Below are 18,245 nucleotides of genomic sequence, written 5' to 3'. Positions count from 1 at the left end.
GCGCCGCCGCCGCCGCCGCCTTCCCCCTCAGCGGGTTCGCTCCCTCACGGGCCCTGGCCCACAAGACCCCGGGCTCCGGCTCCAGCTCGCGTTTCTCCCCGTGCTGTGTCTGTGTCCATTTTCCCTCCGGCCGGTCCGCACAGCCGAGGGGGAGCTGCTCCTTTGTTGTCGGGGCCCGGGCGGGCGATCCGCTGCCGATCCGCTTTTTGTTCCTCCGGCCCCGGCGCGGTGTCTCTGCCGCTTTTCCCCGTGTGTTTCCCTGGGCTCCAGCGGCACAGGCTCGTCCAGTGGATCCCTGCCCCGCGGCTCCACCCCGTCTTCGAAAAGCCCCTAATCCTCGGAAATTAATTAGAGAATTCCTATCTCCGTTACTGTTTATCTTTACCTGTCGGTATTTTATTTGTGGAAAGTTTGTGTGCCCGCCAGCTGTAATTTCTAACTGGCTCTCACAATTCCCAACCCCCCGAGGCGTTAACCCTTTAAAAGGAGACGGTCAGACCCCCTATCCTTTGTCATTCCTCCTGGATTTCTCCTTACAGAATATGTGAATTGCAAACCAGAAGAGTCCTCCCCTCATTCCTTCGCCTGACCTCAGAGACGCGTGTTCAAAGGGCTGAAAAGTCAAACCCGAGCTGGGGCTCAAACAGCAGCCTTGGTTCGGGCCCCTCCTGGCCCGAGCCAGAGAGAAATAGAAAACCGATCTGAGCAGGCCCGGGAAATCCCTGGCCTGTGTCAGACTATGCCCAGACGTGGGGCCTTCCCCTCACTCCAAGGCAGGGGGCAGAGGACCCACGGAAAGTGAGTTTCTGATCGCTATTGGGATGTCAGACACCCCAGGAACGTGACTCCGCTGTTTTCAGCTGAAGACTTTTGAGGACAGAAGCAATAACCCCTGTGCACCAGGGGGCTGCTTCTTCAGGTCAGGACGACGCCACAAGCAACCAGAGGACTGAAACCCCCGCGGCGGGAGAGCAGGGAACCAGGTGGGAATGAGTAGGGAACTGGGTGGGAGTGGGCAGGGAACCGGGTGGGAGTGGGCAGGGAACCGGGTGGGAATGGGCAGGGAACCGGATGGGAATGGGCAGGGAACCGGGTGGGAGTGGGCAGGGAACCGGGTGGGAGTGGGCAGGGAACCGGGTGGGAATGGGCAGGGAAGTCCCATCCCAGGCAAAAGTTCTGGACTGTGCTTTTCCTGCGGCTGTCGGTGGAATGGGTGTGGCAGACAGACAGAACATCGGGTGTAAAATGGGTGCCAAATTGTCTGTGGCACAAAGAGGAATTTTTATCCAAGTTGTTGGAGTCCTAGAGGCGAGGGGGAAACCGTTTTCTAAGGAAAAGTTAAAAAAAGATAATTCATTGGGTTTTTCTACACTTCCCTCAAGTGTCCCCCTCAGATGTATCTTCTGATTCATTTTGGAACAGTGGGAACAAAATTGACTGAGTCAATGAGACACTTCTGCAGCAAAGTTAATTTCTTTATTTGTTTTAATTAGGCTAGCACTCACTGAAAAAGGGGAAATAGAAAAATGCCCACCAAATTCTACCCCAGCTAACCCTATTTCTTTACCCCAACCCTCTCACCCTAAGCTGGGGGGCTTCTCCCAGCATTTATGCTCTTGCAGCCCTGGCCAAGCTGCAGGAGATTCTTCCCTAAAACCCATTACCCCAGTTCAAACCCCCAAGGTAGTTCATTTTGCAGCTCCATCTCCTACCCCTTCTTATACCCATTATTCCCCTTCCTTCCCTCCTAGTAGTCCTTGGAGTGCACAAAATGGAGGAGAACGCATAGCTGGCCCCTTCCCCACTGCTCCACCGGGTACCCAGGGGTCACAAACCGGTGATGAGCACATGGTGAAACACCCAACTCCTGCTGCTTCTTTCCACAACCCCTTCTTCTCCCCTTCTCAACCCCTTCTTCCTTAAGGACATTCCCCCTCCTGGTCCCCCAGACCCTCCCCTGTCCACCTCAGCCCCACCTCCCAGGGGTGTTTCTCTCACAAGTTATTCCACCTCTGATCCCTCCTCTGATCCCACCTCTGACCCCTCCTCTGACCCCTCCTCTGACCCCTCCTCTGACCCCTCCTCTGACCCCTCCTCTGACCCCTTCTCTGATCCCTTCTCTGACCCCTTCTCTGATCCCTTCTCTGATCTCTCCTCTGATCCCTCCTGCCCCTCTGCAGCCCCACCTGCCCCCTCTCCTTTGCTGGTTCCCAGGGCACTCCACAGCCTGGAGATGGGAGGTTGGGGAAACAGAAATCTGGGATAAAAATCTGCTCCACTCGCAGCTCCTGTGACTTTTAATGATCATGGAGAAACATTACCAGAATGGAACCCTTTTTATTTTCAAGTGTAGAGAGGTTTGTGTAAAACCCTAAAAGAGTTTGAAAGAGAAAGTGAATTTTTCAAAAGTCTTTTAAAGGCAACCCTCTCTTCCAACCAATTAGTTCCATATGATTTAAAATATTTGTTTTCATGCCTTCTATTTTATTTTTTTTTAGGCACAGTTTAACTTTCTTCTTAAATGCATTATTGTATATGAAATATCAATAAAGCAGGAGGCATGCTAGCCATCTGAAACTGGAGCCAACTGAGCAGGTCTCCCTAGTTCTCTTCCAGGGATATCTTGTTTAGTTTGTGCATAATGAATCAAATTGAGCTGCTTTTTCTGTCCTGGAGGATCTCTCTATTGATCTAGTCTTTGCTCTGGAACACATTCTTAGATTATATTTCACATTTTTCCTAGCTTTATATGGATTAGGTTTCCTTTCAAAACTATAGCTTGACCACACAAATTCATTCAAAAAATAAAAATGACAATATTAAATTCCCGTTTGAGACAAGAAGGTTGATTTTTCTAGAGGAAACATCTCTAATTGTGTTTTTAGAAAAGAGTATTAAGAATTCTTTTTCTTCCAGAATAAGTATTCTTCTTCTGTCCAGAGTGGTTTGCTTGTAAGGATCCTGTGTCTGCATAGCTGAATGATTAAGCAAAAACCTCCTAGGTGGTGTTCATGCCTTCATTTTCATGCTCAGGATGTGAGCCAAGGTCTGTACAGTGAATAGTTGGCGTGCTCTGGGTCACATTACAGCCAAGTTAAAGGTGTTGGGCAAACAAGCAGCCTCTGGGGCTGAGGTTATCAGAAGAAGGGTGTTCCCCTTTCCTTCCTGATCCTTAGGCAGGAAGGGCAGATGAGGGAGTTTGGTGCTTTGCTCTTTGAATTGGCATATCTTATATATTAATATGGGATTTGGAAATAGACCCTGAGGAAAGGGTTGGGAAATGGTTTGTTAGGAATTTTCTTTTTCCTGCCCTGGGTGGGGAACATTTTGATTTGCCTTCTCAGTATATCTTTCAAGGTTATGACTGAATGTGCAAGTAGGAGAGGGCTTCCTGAGCTCAGCTGTGAGGGAACAGAGCTGAGCTTTGCTACACCTCTACCACAGAAAATGGTAGAGAATAGAATATTCTGTGCTGAATACTAGAATAGACTAGAATAATGTTTCTGATTTCCATGACTAAACTGTAAGTTCAGGCAGTTGATGATAAGTGTTATTTTGCTTTTTTTTTGCTTCTGTGATAGGAACCCTTGGTAGAGCAAAACAGATTAGGATAGCATATAAGCCACAGCCTCGCAGTCACTTTTGACTCTTACAGGTTTTTTCAGTGGCTGTATATTTCTGAAGTGTGGCATAACATTGTTACTGTGTACACTGTGGGTCATCAGAGAGGAACTTCCTGTAATTTATTGATGAGCATAAAAAGCATCAAGACATTGACATCTGTAATATGTAGACAGTAAACAATAATAGGGAAGGAAACATGGGAAAGTAGGACATGTTACTTAAATAAAGACAATGTCCTGTAGCATTATCTGTAACTAGTATCAGAATAAAAATTTTTAGTGTCTTACATTATTTTTTTTCTTATTCTCTATTGTGGATACATACTGAGCCATTTTCTCTGGACCATTACAGATATTCTCAGTTCACACCTGTTTTATGGCCATTCTTGGAGTGCACAAGTTGCTTTTGGTTTTGGACATTTGAGTTCAGAATAGCATGAGAGTGCTAGTATTTGCATGCTACCATCACAAAACCTCTGCTTGATTCTTTTCTTCTGAACCAAACCAGTATGTGGAGCAGACACTCACTTGTATATGCTGAGGCAGTATCAACCATAATGCAGGATTTTGGTTTCTGAACTGGCATGTGTAGGCAGCACTGTAATGATGTAAGTAATGGAGTATAATTACGACATAAAAACTATTCAGAAACCATAACTAAGCCTCAAGTCATCCCCATTCAGTGTAACTTTCATCTTTCAGGACCTTTTGTTTCTGTGTGCTCTCAACTTCTAACTAGAAGGTGCAGAGCCATCTTCAGGGTAAAGTAAAACAGGAAATGTGAAGAAGGAGCTCAAGGCCTCCTCTTGAAGTTTCATCCTTTATATTAACTTGATACTAACTTTCTACTACTGCAGGGAGTTTGTTTCAGTAGTAACTATATATGCCAGCTCTCAAGGGAGAAAACAAAAATCTAGAACACAAATAGGAAGGCAGCATTTAAAAAGGTGTGAACCCTCTCTATCTTCTAAGGAAGGCAAGTCACAAGAGGAAATCCTACCCAGCGAAGCCATCAAATTGACAGAATTTTCATTTCTCTCAACTCACTGTGACTTCAGGAGCTGGTGATGTCAGAGAGCTGGGATTCCAGACAGAATTGCTGACCTTACCTCACTTTGAGAAATTGCATAAGTTAGCCTTTCCTATGAAGATGAGGGTGGAGAATATTTGTAAATACATTGATACACTTGGTTCCATTTCAATTTTTTAGATTGTGCGTTTCATTAAATTCTGGTACAGGATGCTGTGAAATAAGAAATACCAAAACAATTAATTTCAATAGTTCAATATTATTAACATTTAATCCAAAATATTTCAGTGCTCCTTATTTTGCTGTGTGCATTGAATTTCGACAAAATTTTCCACTCTCATGAAGCATGACTCACATGATTTGGCACAGGAAAGGGACAGGTTGGAGAGAGTCCTACAGGCTGCCAGCAGGAGCACTCTTACTTGTGGTACACCTCCTTCTCTTTACATTATTGTGGCTATAGTCAGGCTTAGAATGCCAAAGACTGATTGTCCAAAATTTCTACCAATAACATCACAGTAACAAAAAAAAGTGCAGAACTAATTGCTCTTTCTCTGGTGCCTCTTACCATTAGTGTCTGAATCATGTCCAAAGTGTGTCTTTTACTGAGAATTATAGTAGTGTAGAAGTGTTTACTGAGAAAAGGATCAATTTTAGGACCATCCCTGTGCCCAAGAGGCCCCAGCAATATCTGAAAGTGCAGGAGTGAATGGCAGAACTAACTAAACACTTAACTTACTAATGCTGCCCGTTGTCTATGCCCTACAGATCTCCACTACACAGTGACAAAGAGCTTTTTTCCTACTATCTTTTAGCAGTCAGTAATCTTCAGCCAGATAGGTTTTATTTCTCCTGAAAACCAGACTCAGCAATACCAAGATGGTCCTCATGGTTCTTAATCAAGTGGGCATGGCATGAAAGGCATCCTGTGTCTGTAGAGCTCTATGGAGCCTTTGCTGTTGTAGGGTGTTGCAGTAGTGTCACAGTGCAGCTGGTCTGGACTGGACAAAGTAAATCTAGATATAACACAAATCTAATTTAACATATTTTATATATATATATATATATATATATATATATATATATATATAATGAGCCTAATTCATGTCTGAACCACTGCACACCACTGGCCAGGACGCTGGGCAGGGAGAGAAGCATCAGCCAATGGCTGTCTAGCCAAGGAAATTCAAATTGAGTATTTAAGTGAGTTCTGGATAATAAATGAGGCTGTTTTGTCTCATGAGCACCTGGAGCACGAGTCATGGATTCTTTGTCTCCCCACCCATGACCCTCACATTACAGTACTAGTGGTTCTTAACTTCCTGAAGTTGCCTGATAAGGAGGCCTCTTGTGAAAATATCTCGGTTCTGAAACCATATTCATAGGCAAAGCATCATGTGTGTCAGGAACTACAGATTTTTTTAGATTATATGAATATGTTAGAATCTGTGACTTCTGCAACAGCTATGACAAAATGCAGGCTGAAATATAATTTATTCTTGCTTTACAATCTACGACTTTCTCAGTCTTTATTTTTTGGTTCTGTACAAACCAGAAATCTTCCAGCAGCACCCAGCTACAAATGTTTGAGGAGAGGTTCTTGTCATTTTACTGACAATAAACAGTGCCAAGCCAAAGTGATTTCTGTTATCCTCCTGCACCAGCTGGAAGTCTGACCCACAGTCAAGCAGTTTTCTTACTCAGTATAAAAAGAATACACTTTATTCTCATGTTCCCCGTGCTGACTTGAAGTTGTCAAATTTATCCTACCCTGTCACCTTTCCAATGAAGTGTGACAACATAGATGAAAAGGGTCAAAGGTTGTAGCTTTTATTAAGAGTATCTGTTTTCATCTCTCAAGAGGTTATTAAAAACTAACAACAACCTTGAGAATAGATAGAAAGGAAGCACCTGTACAAAAGCAATCTCTGTAAACATTATCACAAGAGCCACCAACATTTGTGTGATCCAGGACAGGGTGGGAGGGGAAGTAAAAAGATGTGAATTCTCCCTCTTAAGTGGGTTTTTTCCTATCTTTTTTAAGTGAAGGGTTTCTGTATCTGCGGTCATGGCCCCAAAGGGAAAAATTGGATTAGAGTGAGGTATCACATTGCAGAAAATTAGTGTTGCAGTTGTCCCTGTACACAGACAATCTTGGACCTGAGTCATGCCAAGTCTATCTTCTCATCCAGTGGATTGTATGTCACTGCACATGTCCACGCCAGTCTTTAACGCACTTGGCAATGAAATCTGGGGATTGGATTCTCACACATTACTGAGAAGCTGAAACCCATGTCATTCATGACTACAAATATATTTAGGAACTTTCTGCAGTCAGGAATAGTTGAGGAGAAGTATCTGTCTGGTTGGCTGTTGGGCTTTACAATGATTCTGCTAATACTGGGTACTCCTGTCGTTTGGCTTCAAACAGTGAACTGAAATCATGCTCTCTAATGAATAAAACTTAGCTGGAAAGAATTCTTTTGTTCTTACATGGGTTTACTGTGATCTCCTGAAATTTTATTCATTTCCTTTTGGAAATGTCTACAACTATCAAAGCTTGATATGGTTGCCAGCCATTTGGTTTAAATAAACAGTTGTATTGATTTACAGAGATGCTGGGACCTGTGCCAGCTTTTTTCTTTGCATTACTAGAGAGTCTGAAAGGTTCCTGACACAGTGTGCCCTTGGCTAAGCTCTCTCTTGTCTGCTACATCCTACTGTATTCAGTTTCTTTCTACATGTGAAAGAGGACTGGATATTAAGAATGTAACAATTTATGGTGTGGAAACTGGAAGTAGCCAGCTAGCTCTTGGCTTGATTCTTTTCATCCCAAACCCACATGTTTCTCAGCTCTTCCTGGAATCCCAGCATTTCCTTTTAAGCTGCTTTAAACATGATTCTGCTTCTTCGTCTCTGCTTTTGTATTTTAGAAAGAAAATCCATGGAAAATGGCTGTTTTGGAGACATTTCCTTTCAGAGACTATACTAGAGCAGAAAATATAATTACAATGGAAGGCACTGACTAAAGGTTTTATACATTTGTCCTTTAACAGGCTATTTTAACACTGGGAATAGTATAGCTAAGGCAAAATAGGCTGTAAAATCCATTTAAAAAGCTGGCTAAACACCTAAGCTGTGGTTTTTGAGTTAACTTTGTACCACCATAGCAACAGTGCTATCAAGCTAGCTCAGATGTGTTTGTGGGAGTGATGGCAGCATAGCCCAGTCTTTCTTTCTGCCAGAGAGGCATTGTCCTTTCTGTGCATCTAACAAGGCATCCTGAGAAATGGCCTGATAATCTCTGAGGTCTAATCTCTGAGTTAGCTCTTTAAAGCTTTGTCAGTGGGGAATAAGACATCTGGTTTTAAACTTAGATGGCCATCAAAAGGCTCTGGCACATGAGTGCTGCTATGGAAGACCTAGATTTTAGTTTCTTGTGTTTGTTGAGAGAATGACTAAAGTCACAATGACTAAAGACAGCTATTCAATTTACTGGTAAGTGACTCTTTAAGGAAACTGGTAATTTGACTTGTGATTAATGCTGGGATACAAATGTGATCATAATTTAGAACTTTCAGTAAATTCAGACTAACATATAACCAGACAGGAAAAAGAAACATAAGAATCTTTATTCCAGTGGCTCACGATCAGCATACAGAAATCGTCTCAGGTTGCTGAATTTTGTGATTAGTTGATGTGGCTCTTAGAACTGTTTTCACCTTACTTTTCTGGACTTTGATCTCATCAAACTCTTCAGGTCTGCAGACCTAGCCAGTCTGCAGAACCTTGCAGCATCTACAGAAGCAACAGTAGTTAAAGCAGCATCTCCCTTTGGAGTTCTGTTGGCTCGTTGATGTTGATTCTGAAGGTAGACTGTGTTATTTGCTACTCTGCCAATGGAACCCCTAAATGCAGTAGACATGATGACCTGTTTGCAAATTTCTTCTGACATCAAACTGTGATTATTAAAAAAAAAAAAGGGAGTTGCTCTGCTAGCCTTGAAAGTTTTCCAGGGTCTAGGTTAGCATTTCATGGCTTCTTGTTCTTTAGTCACTGCAAATTTATCTATATTTGGAAGAGAGCATACTCACTACTCTGATGTGTCAGAGTAGTGGTCTTGTCCTTTGCAGTTGTGTACTAGGCCTTCATGTCTCTACCACTTAAAAATGTGGAGCAATCCTTTGAATCAGTCTGCTGATGCTGCAACCTTGAGGTGTTTTGTTTTTTCAGCTCTGGATTTGTACAGATTTTGTTTCAGTGTCTTGGTTGTATACACGTAAATTTTGTCTTCTGCTTTGCACGTGTATCTCATGAGGAAAATAGCCAGTAGGCCTCATGTATATGTTACATATTCCTAAAGGAGCTTTCTGGTAGTTCTGATAAACAGCACATTCCTCAGAGAGCAGCAAGGGCCTGCAGGGAACTCTTTGACATCCCTGACCCTTGGTGAGGTGTTACAGAGCAAGCTAAGGTCATTCAAGAGGTTGTGTTTTGATCTTCTGTTTCTTTAGGTCAGCATTAAGTGGAGGGGATTAAGGGATTTTTAGTAGTCTATGCGAGGGGTCCACTGCTGGCAGTAGCCTCAAAAAGAATGTTTGTCATTCCCACTGCCTGCTGTGGGAAGCTCATTGGATCACTGCATCGAGTGCTGGGATTTCTAGAGACTCTTTAGCAAGAAAGAGCCTGAGGCAAGATACATCTTTTCTACTTGGCTGTGACATTTCTACAGCAGATGCTGTTTTACAGCTTTTTGATTGATTTTCCCTACAATCTTAACTCTAGATTTAGGCAGAGGGAGAAGGGTGGGAAGAAAGTAAGCATCTTGTCCAAAGTCTTTCTCTTGGTTTTGCTCATGCTAAATTTAACTTATAGCTGTTTAGATCACAATACTTAGAGGAAAAGTTGCTTGCCTTATAATTTGCTATTTGTCCTAAACTCTCTGTTAATTAACTAGCTCATGCATTCATGCTTAAGTCATTTCATTCAACCTACTGGTGTTAAAAAGAGACATCTAAGTGTGGGTTTGGCTTGAGGGAAATCAATGTAGTAAAAACAGAGGATTCTCTTGGGGCAAGCTGCAAGTCCCAGCTCTGGCACTGTTCACTTCGTGCTGTCATCTGGGTGTGAAACCTCCTGCTCCCTCTTTCCTAATTCAGTCTGAGCTGTGCAAAGAATGCACCCACACAGAGTGAGGCAATGTGGCCACAGGAAGGCTGCACTCCTCCATGTACATTAGTGGTGCTGAGAAACAAGGTTTATTAGCTGGTGTGGCTCAGGACAATGCAAGTTTTTCCACTTCCAATATCTGAACTGTCTTTTGTTTTCATAAAACAGTGTATCACACAGTCCATAGCCAAAAGGCACTAGAGGTTGAACCTTTAAACAATTCTATCAGGTTTTTAAACATACATGTTTTTGTAGCTTCTGCTTTGAATATAATACCCATTTATTTTACAGAGATACCCATGTTTGGAGGTCTCCAAGTGCTTCCATATTATTAGCAAAGTTCTCTATTATTGTGTCCTTTATCTGTCATCTTCCTTCTGCTTGATTTATTTGTAATGTCTCCCAGTGGGTGACTGTGCTGCAGTCAACATCAAAGCAAAATTCCTCATTGTCTTTGCTCTGCACTGTACTTCCATATCCCAAATATGATCAGAAATCTTCCAAATTAATTCTGCCTACCTAAGTTTGTCATTAAACACAACAACAGTGTGGCATAAAAATCTCTGAATCCCAAAAGAGAATTTTGCATGTGAACATTTGGTGAAGAGAAAGGTTCTGATTAGGTTTTTAACATATTGTGATTTTGTATCTTGTAATACTCAAACTGTCAGTTGCTAATAGCTATTTGTCACAAATTCCCAGTGATATTTCAATAAATTAATTGTAGTGCTTGAAAACATGGCATACCCCCAGATCAACCAAAAGGAAACAGGTTTCTATTGCAAGACAGTGCAAGACAGACAGTGGAACCTGTCTGGTTCACAGATGGGAGGGTTATTCTTGTCTTTTCATTGCTAGTTGTGTTACAGAACTGGTTTCTTCTATCAGGAACTTATTATAAGATAATCTAATTATGAAAAACTCTGTTCACCTGACAGTTTTCCTTTGGGAATAATCTAATCCAAATTTCTCAAAAATTTATCGCTTCAAATGTATCCTATACTTGATTTCCTAGGACAACTTTATTAGTGCTTCTTTCCTGGGTTTCTCTTCTTACCCTTGATGATTGTTCCAGAAGAATAATCATTCATTATTTTAATATCCTCCCATTGTGAAGACCTATCACTTTAAAGATAAAATTATCTTATTCTTATGCTTTCCAGAAGCACAAGTATGTGAAAGAATACCTGTATTTAAAAAAAGTTAGTCAGAATGAAGGCTAGAAAGTGTTATTAGAGGCCTGTCCTGCTCCCCATCACTGCAGAAGGTGAGCATATTCCATGTAAAATAGCAAGGCCATTGTGGAGTATCCATGACCTTCAGAATGTGTTCTGTCTCATCTTTTCACTTAATTATAAATGGGAAATAAAATTAATGTAATAAATTGCTGGCTTTTGCAGATGTATGATTATCGTATTGGGTTCTTGCCCTTTGAAAAAACAGCATTGCATCTCCTGACATGATGTGATCCAAGAATACTGTTACATAACTGTTGGAGATGTGGGAAGAAACAACAGTTATGGAACAGTATTGGAGATGTAGAAAGAAGCAAGGGAATCTGCAGGTTATTCTTGCAGAAAACACAGCCCTTAGTGCTGACCATTGCCACATCAGCTCCAGCAAAGTGGGATGGGTTCAGGTCACTCTGCCTTCTCAGGTGGATGGAAGGCACCACATCCACAGCCTTGCTTTCCTGTGTTCTAGTTATTTTATTTTAAATTTCCCTCTCTCTCAGTATTTCAAAATTAAGCCACATGAAACCTGCCCCCAGAAATCTGTCTGCTGACCAGAGCTGCTAAATGCTGGTGCCAGAGAAATGAGTCTGGCCTGACTGGACTAATTAAGTTGGCTAAGGCACTTGAGACAAACTCAAAGAGTCACAGTGGGAAAGGGAGAGAGAAACACCAATTTCTTACATTCAAGTATTGAAGGGAACCAGCTGCTCCAAAATGCCCTTGCTTAGTGAATGTCTCCACAGGCAGTCTGCTAAGGGAGCAGTATCTGGAACTTAGTAAAGCTGACTTTTTAAAAAGCGGTACTTGAAAAACGAAGGATCCATTTTAAATTATTTTTTTTTTAATCCACTCTCCCTTTGTAGTCATTTGCTTTCACCCTAGCTTCTAACAAATTATACTTTTGGCTTCTGCAACCTTTTTTGCAAGACTGTTAAAGGGTATATGGGACCATCCTAGCAGGAGGGCCCTACACAAGTTACTTTTCCCTCAGGGTAAGAGCCATGTGCTAAAGCTCTCTTCTGCTTTCCAGCAATTGAAGCAGCATTGGACTGCTTGAACGCCAGAGTTTTTACTGCTGCTGCTGATTCTGTTGTTGATTGTGCTGCACCACTTCCACCTTTAATGTTTTTCTGGTTTGTAAGACAAAAAGACAGAAATATCAGTGGTTTGAAAATGGAACCAATAGTAAATGTGAAGCCAAAAGTCTCATGTCTTCCTTGGTGTGTCATTACTGAAGGATCTAAGAGGCATGTTTCATGTCTTGTCCAATACATAGCATATATAGTATATCTACATATATAATATATGTAATATATTATATAAATATATATATTCCAGTTATATTACATATATATATTATATCATAAACTAGCTACTAATTTTTGCAAGTGCTGGTAATGGACTTCCTAGCTGAAGTCCATTGTGAGTAACTATATTCAACCTAAAATTTCTCTGCAGTTTCATTTGAACATGGTTTTGTCTTCCCAGGTTAAGTTGTATGGCACATGAATTGCCAAATGGCAAGTGCCAACTCTTAGCTCTGTTTCAGATGTTCAAACTCTGAGAAAGAGGAGAGGGAGGGAGGGTTTGTCCCTATAAAATTCGTTCTTAGTGATGTTCCCTATGGCTCTTCAAAGAGTTGAATCTACATTTTCATTGCAATGAGAAAGGAATATGGGGGGAGTATACAGCTGAGATTTGTTATGTGATCATCTGTAATGAGGAAACAAAGCTGGTGGACTCACAATCTTACCAGAATTCATCCTACAACTGAGCTTTGTACTGTCAAGTTCTCACAAAAAAAAAATGCCTTCTTGCCTTTTTCCTTCTTTTTTGTTTGTTTTGTTGTTCTGGTTTTTTGCTACTGCATAAAAGAAAAGTGCAAAGGAAAAAGGAATGATAAGTTTTTCAATATTACATTATGTTTTTCTGTATCTCAGTAAAGTCTTCAACTAAATAAGAGTCATGAAAGTAAGGTAAGGAGTGAACAGGACTTCCAGAAGAGATGTTTGAGCATCTGCTTCACTGTTTTCTTATTTAGGAGACCTGAGTGTAAATCCCATCTCTCAGGAGATTTTCTACAGTAGGTAAGTGGCTTTACTTTTCTGCCATCTCAGCTCCTCACTTGTAGGCTGAGAGCATTGCCTTGCTAGAGCTTGCTGTGGTGAATGGTGAATACCAGTTCACCCTGTTTTCAGTGGGATATCTTTCCACTGGCTGGGAATTATTGCAGCACTGGTGCTCCTCTTTTTTTCTGCTGAGAGTGTTACACTGTGGTTCTAGCAAATGCTGTTCCACTCTTCACTTATTTCTTACTTTTTTAGTCAGAGACTGTAAGAAAGGGAGAGACCCAAGCCAGTGTGCTGGTTCTTTTTCCAAGAATGGTTCAAGAGTTAGCATTTTGGGAAAGTGTGGGTGTTTGAGCTTTTGCTTGCTGTTTCTCTTACTCCACAGAAAATGCTGCAGATTCTTTGTATGTGTGTGCACAGTGGGAGAACATGCCCAGCTGAGATCCAAACACAACTGAAACAGAACTTGGAAAGTTCAAAGTTGACACAATTTAAGTTCTTGCTACTAGGGGGAAAAAAAGCTCCTCTACTTTTCCTTTATTAAAACAAACAAACAAAAATCCCAAACAAATAGTAAAAAACCAAAACAACTCTCATCCCACTCATCTTCTTCTTAAAATGCATGCATTTAAATCAGCACACTGCTCTTGGAGATGGAAGAGAGAGAGAGTTCTATTCCCAAAGCCTGTTTTTAATCATCAGATGATTTTTTGAGAAAACCTCTGAACATTCAGCAATTGTGGTCAGTTTTCCCTGCCCAGAAAATGAGTGGTTTTTGCAGACATTCCATAAATACAGGAAGCTATAGCTATATGTAGAGACTGTCTCTAACAGATAAGGAAACACAAAAGTAACATACAGACAATTTAAAGGCAAAAGTTAAACTTGCCATGATAGCTCAGACAAATGTAGTCCAGAAGTCTGACTCTATAGCCAGAGCTGGATGTTTCAAACAGAATATCCCAAATCTATAAAGTACAATTCTGCCATAACCTGCCCATGTTTTAGATTTCTTTTTACTTATTGATCTTCCTTCCTGAAGCATGGCACTATATTCTCTTTGAGTCTCTGGTTTGATTTTGTTTCTTTAGAGGGGTAAAAGGGGCAGAACAAATGGCTAAAAAACTGCTGTGAAGAATCCCCATGGTGTTTAGCTTCCTGATCATCTCATAACTGGTTTTAATTTTTATCTGACAAAATATTAGCCTCAATTTTATCTGCTGCAGGAAATTTCATGGATTCCTGTTTTATCCAAGTTTTTATCCATTTTAAATTTTTTGCTTTCTAGCTCCTTACTGTTTCATTTTTCTTCTAGAGTAGCTAAAAATAAATTCCTGAGTATCTTTTCCTGCACTTAAGTTTCCTTCATCCATGGGATTTGTTTAAAGAGAAGTCTTTACTTTTTCTAATTCCCTCACCAGTCTTTCTCCTCAGCTTTGCTTTTGCCCAGTTGCCCACTGAAGGCCCAACTACAAATGAAGGTATCCCTTTCCCTTTCAAATAGCCTTTTAATATTGTAATTATTTTCTTTTCCACATGAGTGTTAACCTTTCTAACCTCATCAGCCCAATGAACAGAGATTTTAATGGAACTGTCAGCAATTAGCCACCCGAGCAGTTAATTATTAACAAGTGAAATTCACAACGTTTTTCCCAAAGTACATTACTTCTCTCTGAAAAGTAAAGAATTTGTCTGATGTTAGTCTGTCCAAGTTTTTTCATTTTTACCACTTAATACTACAGGAGAGAACGTTTAACTGAGACATCCCTTACACTTTATGATGATTTCTGTGAATAAATTGTCATTGTTGGAATAGCTGAATCCAAGGGCTTTCAATCATTCTGAATTTAGGCTTGTGAATCAGAGTAATGACATTTTTTTAGAATCAGTGTTCCTTGACAATCTTCCTAATTTTAATTTGTTTCTAAAATTCTCTGTTAATGTGATTTCTCCCTTCACAGATCCTGTCATCATTGTCAGCCTGTTTGTCAACAGAAACCCTGTTCCAGAAGTTTTTGTTCTGTGGACGTTTGATACTAAAAAAATTAATCAAATGAGACAAAAAGGCTACAAAGATTTTGAAATCTTCTCCATAGTGAAAAAGAAAATACTAAGTATCTTTCATGATATTATAAAATATTGGTGGTATTAAAATAGCAATGGAAAAGAAGAAAAAAACAGTAACATGCATTCCTCCAGATGTTTCAGATTTCCATTGCACTCTACTGTGGTAAATTCCTCTGTGGAAAGTTTAGTTACCATTTCATCAAGAGAGGGCTCCTTAATTTTTTAGTATGGTTTTGTTTTACCCCAACTGCTCTGTGTTAGCAAAAACAAGTTAAAATATTGTGTGTTCTATTGCACTCTACAATTAAGAATTATAACATTTAAAATATTGTGTTCAGAAAGAATCCCCAATAACATATCATTATTTGGTTTATGCTGAAAGCTGTTTCATTTGGTTTGGTGAAACTCTCTATTAGCATCCCAGTTGGTTTCCAGTTAAAATCTGCTTTTGATGTATCTTTGCTCCATCCTTCTGCTTTCTCAGATCAACTCAATCTGTAACCCATAAATTCCTGTCCCATGACTAATGGACACTGAAGCAGCTCCTCCCTGCAAGCTCTGGTCCCTGCTCCTTTGGGTCAATAATAAGGAACAAAAGACTCCTGGCCCTCCACACTGTTTTATTAAACTTCCTGGCCTGGTAGCTTTAGCACTGCCCATTTCCAAGCTTAGGCCATGTATGATAAGAAATATTGTGTTTTACCAGGCAGTGTGGTCAAGTGGCAACATAGTGCAATAGTTGCAAATGTTAAAGTGGTTCAAGTGATGTACACCAAAACCTCATCTAAAAGGGAACTCTGAATCAGCTATTCTTAAGGAAACTGTCAGCAACCTTGGAGAATTCCCTGCTGGTAATCAGATGTCACCTGACCACCAGGAAAAGGCTAAAAGTGATTTACTTTGGGTTTTTTAAATTGAAAGCATGCAGTGTCTTTGCATCCTTTATTCTGCTGAACCCTTTTTTTCAGCAGTGTTTTTGTCTGGTTCATCCATCACAAGCTTCCATGGGAGATGTAGGCAATCCCTGTAAAGGCAGGATGCAGATTAGGTCACATGCAGATTTTCAAAGGCAGAAATGCTGCAGTGAGACCCCCTTTTCACTGGGAGCAGCTGCTGCCCAGTGTAACAAGATCTCTATGCCACCAGTGCCCCTGAACCCAAAAGGTTTTCACCCAGTCCTGAAGTCCTGGACTAGGACAAGGACCACTGTGTGGGTTTGCACATGAAGAGCTTGGGATTCTGAGGACAGAGTGCCCATATTGGTGTTACAGACAGATACTGGATCTTTGTCTTGAAAATTAATGGGATTTTGTTTAGTTGGTCAAAATTAATGGGTTTTTGTTCAGTGATCAGTTGGTCAGTGAAATTTTTTTCTGTGTGATAATTAGGCCTGGATAATTAAATATAAGATTTTATATTTTGTGGAAGTAAAGGACTAATAGACCATTATGAATAACTGTTGCAGTTGTCAACATTTCTAGGCTGTTTTGAGGGGATTAATATGCAACCACAAAAATTTGTTCCAGGCAAACACTTGGCATCAAAAGATGCACTCCAGGATATTCTTTTTTTCCCTTATGTTTGAATTTAGTCCATCAGGCCATTTTTAAGTTGGAAAAAAAACTTTGTTTTTGAAAGTTGAGATTCCTGACATAGTTCTGGTTTCAGAGGGAATATTTAGGGAATGAACAAGGCCCATAGGACTCTGCCTCCTATTTTACCCCCATTCTGCTTCACTTCATCAAAACTGTTTCATCTTGTTATGTTCTTGCACTCTATCACAGCCTGTGATAGGGACAGGTAAAAGTGTAGTTCTAGGCTTGTTATTCCTATTTTTCTCTTCCACTCAATAAAAGTCCATGACTAATTATACCTATTGATTCTTGATAGCAGCTGAGGGCTTCTTTGGGAACTTCTGGAAAATCTCATCTTGGTTATGTGTTCTGTACTCAGTAACTGCTTCCTATGCCCACATATAAAATAAATTAAGGACCCCATAATGTCCTGAAAGTTGTTATCTTTCCCCAGTCATCATAACTGTCTTCCAACAGACAGGTTTTCAGCTATTTCTGGAGTAAATTATTTATTGTGAAGACAGGAGAGCAGAAATTTATTTAGTCCCAATGCTCTTGCAGTCATATTTCTGCTGTTCTGGGGGAAAAAAAATCTAGCATTAACATAGCAAATGTTTCATCTTATTTTAAAATAATAAGGGAAGTCAGAAGAGGAAGAATGTTTAGAATGCTAAAAAATACCTTTAAATTAGAGAGAGATTTAAAAAAGAGACTTAAGAAATTTCTTTACTTATAATTAAGAACCTTTGAATGGAAGGTACTCTAAAAAATTTGAGTTGCAAAATGCTCAGCTGGCAGGGAAAATCACTCAGTGACTTGTTCATTTTTCTTTTAATCTTGAGTGCCTAGTTTTGCTTTAAAAATAAGTGGTGTGGGTTCTATGTTGAATTCCAGTACTGAGTAACATAAACCCTGAGGGTTTTTTGCAAGTTCAAACAAAAAAATGTGCCATGAGGTAACAAAGAATCTACTATTCTGGGCCTGAGTTTTGCTTCATGCATTGTCTGTGAATTTAAGACTGTTCCTTGTTACTGTTGCACAGTCTGTGGTGTAAAATGGGCTTCTGCAGCCCGGAGATCTGAGAAAATAATTCACTGAGGGGTGAGTGCTCATATTTGAAACCTAAGAGAGGAAGAGCAGTACTCCCTGCTTTCCTCACTCAGCACATTCACATTGGTTTTGTCAGAGATTGCTCAGGTTGGCCATGGTAAAGCCATGAGAGGCTCAGGCCTCGTTAGTCCAAGCTTCTTGTCACCAGCTGTATTCTCTCAAAGACAAGGCTCTCTTAAAAGGAGATTTGGTGTCATTCTGTATTTCTAGTTTCAGTGATTTTAGTGATATTTCATGTAATTATTTTTAAAGTTGTAGTAAAATTTTCACCCACTTCTCTTGATACTGATGCTAAGATGTGCTGTTGTCCTGGTTTAGGGCAAATTTGGGAGAAAACCTCCAAATGGGGTCCCTCCAGAAAACAAATT

At 40.5% G+C, this 18,245-nt stretch overlaps 1 long non-coding RNA gene across 1 annotated transcript in view; it reads left to right on the top strand.

Annotated features, from left to right (window-relative positions):
- Positions 1 to 746: 746 nt before the first annotated feature.
- The window catches only part of LOC117244909, an 18,232-nt gene continuing 733 nt past the window's right edge, over positions 747 to 18,245 (top strand). The window contains exons 1-2 of the long non-coding RNA XR_004498838.1: positions 747 to 983; positions 13,099 to 13,144. This is a non-coding gene — a long non-coding RNA (uncharacterized LOC117244909). The remainder of the gene's footprint in view (positions 984 to 13,098; positions 13,145 to 18,245) is intronic.

This window comes from Parus major, chromosome 10, assembly GCF_001522545.3.
Source record: "Parus major isolate Abel chromosome 10, Parus_major1.1, whole genome shotgun sequence".
In the NCBI taxonomy this organism is placed as follows: Eukaryota; Metazoa; Chordata; class Aves; order Passeriformes; family Paridae; genus Parus; species Parus major.
The sequence above is the reverse complement of the archived record's forward strand: the minus strand, read 5'-3'. Positions and strand labels throughout refer to the sequence as shown.